This window comes from Cannabis sativa, chromosome 2 (assembly GCF_029168945.1).
Source record: "Cannabis sativa cultivar Pink pepper isolate KNU-18-1 chromosome 2, ASM2916894v1, whole genome shotgun sequence".
NCBI lineage: Eukaryota > Viridiplantae > Streptophyta > Magnoliopsida > Rosales > Cannabaceae > Cannabis > Cannabis sativa.
The window spans coordinates 31026723-31035565 of record NC_083602.1 but is presented as its reverse complement, the minus strand read 5'-3'; the positions used below and the strand labels follow the sequence as shown (position 1 = coordinate 31035565).

The following is an 8843-nucleotide window of genomic DNA, read 5'->3' as shown; positions in this document are numbered from 1 at the left end:
GATTGAAATGAACAACTTGTTTTATGTTAGTGCAACTGGGAGTTTGTTGGGATTTTATGCCCTAAATAAAACCAATTACAATCTAATCTGATTTGTTATCAATAAAAGATTAGAAGTCATTTATGTTTGCATGTTGTTTTCATATTTGTGGTTTAATATATATACAAAATCTGTTAAGTCCAGAACATATAGTCATTTACAATTACAGTGATGTCAACACAGTGGAATGTGATTGTCATTATATGCTTCAAAAGACAAAGTCCCTATTTCATCAGTGCATTGAATTTACACTGATGTGATAATCAGCGATGAAGTGTACTTACACTTTGCATAAGTGTTATGTTCTTTCCAGAACATTGGTAAAGTATACTAGCTTCGAATGTATGGAGTATACATTAGACTGGACATATATTGATCTTGGTTAAGATATTATAATATTTACCGTTGTATCTTTCCAAGTCAATATCACTAGTTGATCTTAGATCAAAAGATCTTAATCCTGATATGCTTAGGTCAGGAGTGCTATTCATGTTCTTTGATTTGTTAGTTAAGCCTACTTTCTGGTCAGGGTGATACGTACATTTTGGGAACATGGTAGTATGATTGAGTGGGAGCGCTAAACATAGATATGGAATCTATAGCTTCTATAGGTATTTAGAAGTTAAATGATGATTTCCTTCGAGCTTGGCTAAATAGATGTAAATGGAAGAGCTCTTGTTTCAGTGATTATATTTTAGTTCACTAAAACATCATTTACAGGTAGCTAAGTGTTTTAAGGATCAAAATACATTGAGGGGTGAAACGGTTAATTTATCCCTACTCAGTGTAAATCATCTATAGAGAGGATCTTTGATTATTTAAATTATAACGATGGTTAAATGTGATAGCGTATCTATATGGTGGAATGTATAGATCGTTCTATATGACTGAGAGTGCAATTCCAAGTTCTAAGAGTGGATGCAACAAGGAATTAATAAGTTAGGGAATTTACTTGGTAAATTCTAGTTCAGCTTATTGGAAGCTCAGTAATATAGGCCCATGGTCCCCATTCTAGTTGAGACCATACTGCTTGGAAGACTCAAATAATTGATTTTAATTAATCAATTATAATTCTAAAATTAGACTATGTCTAGTTTATGAATTTTCACTAAGCAAGGGCTAAATTGTGAAAAAAAGAGATTCTAAGTTTTATTTATTAATTGGAAGACTTTATTATGTCTAATTAATAATTATATTAAATGATAATATTATTTAATAATTTATTTTAGTTATTAAATAATTAATTTTGGCATTTAAATGGTGAGAATTGGAAAATTGACGTTTTTGAGAAAATAGAAATGAGAATTGTCAAAATAGCAAAATACCAAAGTGGGGCCCATTAACCCTATGGCCGGCCACTTAATGGTGATTTTTCAATTAATATTTTCATTATTTTAATGCCAAGTAATTCCTAACCTAAACCTAGTGATTACATATAAATAGATAGTGATGGCTCACAGTTGAAGAGATTGAAAATCAGATGAATTTTTGCCTTTAGAAAAAAATTGAGCCATCTTCTATCCTTCTATAGCCAAACCTCTCTCTCCATCTTTCCTTCTTCAATTTTTCAAAACCTTGAATGATAGTGAGTGCCCACACACATCAAGTGGTATCTCAATCATAGTCTGGAAGATTGTGAAGAATCCAAACTGAAGTGAAGGACATTTGGGCTCAGATCTTGGTGATACTTTGCGACAGACAGGATACAAAGGTTAGAGATCTGAGTGGAAGGAGACATATTATTCCGCTGCACCTAATGTAAGGTTTTCTGAAACTTTATATGTGTTTAATTTCATTGTTTTAGAAATTCATATTAGGATGTTAATGAAACATACTTGTTAGTAAATCTAGATCCTGGTAAAACATATTCCAACAACCTGTACAGGCGCTATAACACCCTACTAGATTAGGCATATTATCGTGATTTTTTTATTAATTGTGCAATCCAAATTACTAATCAATAGGTTTGTTGAAAAGTGTGATTAATTAAATGACATTTAGTTGAAGTTAATAAAATAAAATGGAAATGAAATAATTTTCATTCTATTCGTTTGTTTACTTACATTTTAAAATATTAGAATATCATTTTAATGAAATGATTTTTTCACTATTTCGATGGAATAACTATTCCTTAAAATAAAAAAAAAATCATTCCAATTGAATTTTTAAAAAAAAATTAATAATTTTTTTATACATTTAAATTATATTTCATTCTATTCTGATTTTTATTCTCATTCATATTACTATTCTTATATTTTTATTTCAATCAAACCTCACATTAATTAATTTCTGATGAGTTACATTTATTATGAATTTAATAAAATGTCTATATATATAATATACAAACTAAAGAGATGATTGCAACACAGTAAATACCTTAGTACGAATTTGATTATTCGTTTGTCGAACACTATATTGAAGCGCCGAGTGGAGTTCCTCAAATATTGCTTTACTATTATATTATACAATATAAGCAGTCAAATAAAAGAGTTCAAAAGTTGAAGCCAAAGCCCGGCCGGCCCAAACATTCCAATTTCTCATTTATAACTCAAAACATGACCATGAAAAAGAAAATCTATATTACAAACTCTCGTATTAATTACATATACTCACGTCCTTATAAATACTATCACACAGCTTTTTTTTTTCAAAAAATAAAATAAATTGTACATATATTACAAGATCATTGTCTGTTAATTAATCTTTTGTAAATAATAAATTAATTCGACAACTCAAAATTATATATTTTGAATTATTACTTTACAACATATGGTAATGGAGATTCCAGCAAATCTCATTCCAGATGAGGCAAGCCCTGAGTGGATGAACAAGGCCGACAATGCGTGGCAGCTGACAGCTGCCACGCTCGTCGGCCTCCAAAGCATTCCGGGCCTTGTCATTCTCTATGGAAGCATGGTGAAGAAGAAATGGGCTGTAAACTCGGCTTTCATGGCCTTTTATGCATTTGCCGCTGTTTTAGTGTGCTGGGTCGGGTGGGGTTTCCGCATGTCGTTTGGAGAAAAGCTTGTTGTTTTCTTAGGGAAGCCAGCTGTTGCCTTGGACGAGAAGTTTCTACTAGGGCAGGCGTTTCTAGGGTTGTTTCCAACGGCCACGATGGTGTTTTACCATGGGATGTTTGCAGGGCTAACGTTAATTTTGGTTGCTGGTGCCCTGCTTGGGAGGATGAATTTTGTTGCGTGGATGTTGTTTGTACCTCTTTGGGTTACGTTTTCTTATACTGTTGTTGCTTTTAGTATATGGTGCCCTGATGGGTGGCTAGCCAAGCTTGGGGTTATTGATTACGCTGGTGGCTTTGTTGTTCACCTCTCTGCTGGTGTGGCTGGTTTCACTGCTGCATTTTGGGTACGTAACTGAGAATTATGAATATTATATCTTTTATATAGATTGTAATTAGTTATCATTTAAATCTTTTTCCAATTTTTGTTTATTTTATTAGTTAATGATTTCGAAAATATCTAATATGAGTTAACAAATGAAAATCGTTAATGATGTTGTCGGTAATTAAATTCTTAATCTAAGCTAGTATATTATATTGAGCATTGCTATTCGGCACTAGTTGTACCTAGCTAGCACCTTCTCGACATGTCGCATTGCGATTGAATAGCGATACTCTCTAAAAATTATTATATTTAATTATACGAGACCCAATACATAATTAGACCAATAGCGATATTGACATACAGGAGGGTGCTAGGCACACGGATGCCCTTTAACATTTCTCTATTATATTCTATTAATTAATGTAAGGTACCCTTGCTCCTTGGTCTGTTTGATTCCTCTAGTCCCACATGTTTGTGTGTGGATTTTAAAAGGCATTATTTATCTTCTAACTTTCTGCTACTCTCTAACAGCATGTTGTCTTTTTAGATGTGGAATATTAATGCAAGCTCTTGATAGTATAAAAAAAGTGTTTGATGCACACAAAAAATTACACAAAAATTTCATATAATTTTTTGTGTAAATGGCATTGCATTTTAAGCATGTCATTATTTAGTTAAGAAAATTAGAGTGATCTTACTACTGAACTGTTTATAAGGTTTTGATGCTTAAATGTAATGATCATATCCATTTGTCGTAACCTATACAAAAATATCTTAATTAAGTAATGATGATGTTATACATATAGTTTCAGTTTGAGTAGTCATTAATATATAAATGTTCAATCGATATTTGTCACATTATTTAAAATAAGGTAAATACTATTTTGGACCCTGTGTTTTGTAAAAGTTATAGATTGGACCCTGTGTTTTGTTAAATGACAAAATAGACCCTGTATTTTCTAAAATAGTAAAAATAAGACCCTGAGCTTAATTTTTAACAACTTTTTTTTAATACAACCAACTTGAAGACAATGCTTAATACGAACAGATACAAAAAAATGTAAACAGTTTTGTCATAACACTTTTAGATTGGATTATAATTAAACTTTATTTTGACAAAAAATCAATTTAGGGTCCTATTTGTACTATTTTAGAAAATACAGGGTTCATTTTGTCATTTAACAAAACACCGGGTCCAATTAGTAACTTTTGTAAAACAGAGAGTCCAAAATGGTATTTACCCTTTAAAATATTTAAAAAGAAAAGTTGCTACGTACGTGTCTTATACACTATATAAGGTGGCATATTTAAGATTTATATTGATCCCTTCCCATACATAATATTGAGAATGTAAGTGTAGATCGTAGTAGTCTTTTTTCAGTGAAATTAAGACGGGTAGTGTGCAAGGATTAACTAGTACTATTATAAGTGTATGTTACAATATTAATATGAAAATGAAACATAATTTGTAATATTATTATTTAACATAATAATGTGAATACGTCAGGTGGGGCCTAGAACTGGAAAAGATAGAGAAAGATTTCCACCACCAAACAACATGATATTGATGCTTGCAGGCGCAGGCCTGCTTTGGATGGGTTGGAGTGGATTCAACGGTGGAGATCCATACGTGGCAAGCGCGGTCGCATCTCTTGCCGTCCTTAACACCCATGTATGCGCTGCCACCAGCTTGCTGATGTGGGTCATCCTTGACACTGTCTTCTCCGGTAAACCCTCTCTCGTTGGCGCTGTCCAGGGAATGATCACCGGTTTGGTCTGCATCACTCCCGCCGCTGGTAAATTAAAATACTATATCCTTAATGGCAACTTTTATAGCTAGCTATATAAAAAATTCATATATAAATTACACTCATTGAGAATCAAGCACTTTTTCCACTATATACAGGAGTGGTTCAAGGTTGGGCAGCCATTATAATGGGAGTGATAGCAGGTAGTGTTACACGATGATGGTGCTTCACGACAAGATAAAGATCTTGAGACACGTAGACGATCCGATGGCCGTATTCCACACCCACGCCATAGCCGGCAGCTTAGGAGGAATCCTCGCAGGGCTATTTGCCACGCCAAAGCTGTCTCGAATCTTCTTCATGGTCTCCGATTGGGACAAGTACATTGGGCTATTTTACGGCCTCCAGAGCGGTCGGACGTCGGCTGGGTTTAGACAAATGGGACTTCAATTGGGAGGCATTCTGTTTGTGATCGTGGTAAACGTGGTGGTCACTAGCTTGATCTGCTTGTTCATTCAGTTTTTTGTTCCGCTTAGATTAAATGATGATGAACTGGAGATTGGCGATGGTGCCGTACATGGAGAAGAAGCTTTTGTGTTAATCGATGGGGAGAAAAGAAGTGAGGGATTTGAGATCAATGCCAAGAGGAATATGGCTTTTGATGTGGAGGAATATTCGTCTGTAGCGTCAAGATCGATCGTGAGTGAACTTCAATTAGTGTAACAAATTATAATCATGATCCATGAGATATCAGTGTGGTTTTACCAAATTAGATTTCAGCTGATTTGAGATTTTGTTCTTTTATATTTGTCACCTATGTTTTGTTTAATTTTATTAGGTTATATATATATATATATTTAAATATCATATATAATTTTATAATATAGAATGTTTAATTTAGATAAATAATAACAGTATAAAATATAACAGTGATTTGAAAAGTTATATATGGTGTGTACAGTTTTAAGAAATAAAAATTTAAAGTCTGAAATATATTAAAAGTATTAAGTCTTACGTAAAAAAAAAAAAAAACATTTAATAATGAAGTTATGAAATTGTAAACCAAAAAAATAGAGTGTTGATAGTTTTTCCTTTTTTAAAAGAAAAATATGTCTTAAGTTTTGATAAAAGGAAAGAATCATTGATAAAGTTTTAACAAAGAACAACTAAAATTAAATAGATATAATAAGAAAGAAGAATATAGAGAGGAAGAAGAATATAGAGAGGTCTGCCCACATTTGTGCTCTGCGGCAGTTTGTTTGTTTTGGTAGTTATTTTTTTAAAATTTTGATTCTATACTTTCCCTCCTTGCTTTTTTGCCTGTTTTTACCAGTTTTGTTCGATTTTTCTTTGTTTTTTCCTCTTGTTTTCTTCAACATGGATCCATTCATTGACAGAATGAAATCCACTGTTTCTTAAACTGATGATGACAGATCGGTTGTTGCCATTACTGATGAAGGTGCACCTGATTTGAATGAAAGACTAGACTTCGTTCTGGTTGTTCGAATCCTCTCTGCCAAGAAGGTCTGGCTGACAACTTTGCAAAAACAGATGGCACAACACTAGGACGGAAGATTGAAGGCTGTAATTTCGGAACATCACTCTGATTTCTTCTTGATCACATTTGGATGCATAGGAGACAAGATAAAGGCTTTAGAGAAGGAACCGTGGCACTTTCAAGGCCACCATATTGTTCTGTTTGCTCCATCAACATTAAATACAGTTACTCCACAACAAATGATCTTTTCTCCTTTTTGGATTCAGGCTTACCGACTCCCTTTCCTTAGTAAGACTCAATCTCTTGCTAAGGCCTTAGGAAATCTTATTGGTGAATTTCTTGAAGTTTTTCAAGATTCTTGTTTTGAAGGTTGGGGACCTTTCCTTCGCTTTCGAGTTCGTATGGATATCACTAAGCCAATACTTAGAGGAAAAATGATCACTCTTCCCAAAATCAAAGATGAATTTTGGGTGGAGTTCCGTTATGAACGCCTTTCGAATTATTGTATGGAGTGTGGACAAATTGGACATATTTTCAACAAATATTTTGTCCATCTTGAAAATACGGACATTGGAATTGAATTTGAATTGGCTTATAGATCGAGCCTTAAGGGTGCACCCTTGCCTACTTCTCGTTATGATCAGTATAGAACGGATTTCTCCAAAGGGAATGCTTGGCCCCTCTTGACTTGACTTGCCTGATCCACATTGACTGCAACTATCCCACAATTATGCACTCGGCCCCCTTCTCACCCGAGACCACTACTCGAGAGTCTTCTAACCAACACAAGGGTATTTAACTTCCTGCATCACCTTTTATCACCATTCAAACTTTCTCTCCTTCTGTCGAATTAAACCACAAGCCTCAAGTCATTACTGCTATTTCTACTGATCTATCTCAAGGCACAAAATCTGATATCTGTAGCAATTCAGTGGCTCATTTGAATGATGTTTTCACTCCTGACATTGGTACTTTTTCCATGAATCACACATATGCCACATACCCTTCAAGTCCTAATTGTTGGGTTTTGTGCCCTAAATAAAACTCATTTCAATATAATCAGATTTACTTATTAATAAAGATCAGAAATAACATTTTATGTTGCATGGTTCACATGATTTATTTCATGATTATATGTATATAATGTATGAATTCTTTTTAAGTCCAGAACATATGAATTTGTTAAAGATTATAGTGTTGTCAACACAGTGGAATATAATCTTAATTATATGTTCAAAAGTTTATTCCCTAACTTGTCAGAACACTGGATTTAGACTGACATGGTATAATCAGCGATAGGTATTCTTACACCTTGGAAAAGTGTTATGTCCTTTCCAGGACATTGGCAAAGTTACCAGTATCGGATGTATGGAGTATACATCGAAAGGGACCGATATTGAACTTTGATTAGATATATTAAAACTTAGCGTAATATCTATTCAATTCAATATCACTTGTTGATCCTAGATCAAATGATCTTAATCCTGATATGGTTAGGTTCAATCTCAAGAGTGTTATTCGTGTTCTTTGATTTGTTAGTTAAGCCTACTTTTGGGTCAGGGTGAGACGTACATTTTGGGAACACGGTAGTGCAATTGAGTGGGAGCGCTAACATAAATATGGAATCTATAGCTTCTATCTGGCGAATAGAAAGTAAAGGATGATTTCCTTCGAGCTTAACCAAACGAAAATAAATGGTGGAGATCTCATTTCACTTAGCTGAAATATCATTTATACAGGGTTAAGTGTTTTAAGGATAAAATACATTGTAGGGTGTTACGGTAATGTTATCCCTTTACAGTGTAAATCATATATATAGAGGATCATTGATCACATTAGGGTTATAACAATGGATAACTAATGACGTGTCTATATCATGGAACATATAGAGCGTTCTATATGACTGATAGTGCAATTCCAAGTTCTAAGTGTGGATTCAACGAGGAATTAATAAGTTAGGGAATTTACTTGGTAAATTCGGTTCGACTTATTGGTATCTCAGTTATATAGACCCATGGTCCCCATACTAGTTGAGACCATGCTGCTTGTAAGACTCAGTTAATTAATTTTAATTAATCAATTATAATTCTAAAGTTAGACTATGTCTACTTTATGAATTTTCACTAAGCAAGGGCGAAATTGTAAAGAAAAGAGATTCTAGGTTTATTTATTGATTAAGACACTTTATATGATTAAGTTATTAAATAATTAGAATTG

The 8843-nt window shown here is 33.5% G+C and overlaps 1 pseudogene; it reads left to right on the top strand.

Moving 5' to 3' along the window:
• The first annotated feature begins 210 nt into the window (after window positions 1–210).
• Window positions 211–5928, top strand: LOC115719958 (ammonium transporter 2 member 4-like; annotated as a pseudogene).
• Window positions 5929–8843: the final 2915 nt, after the last annotated feature.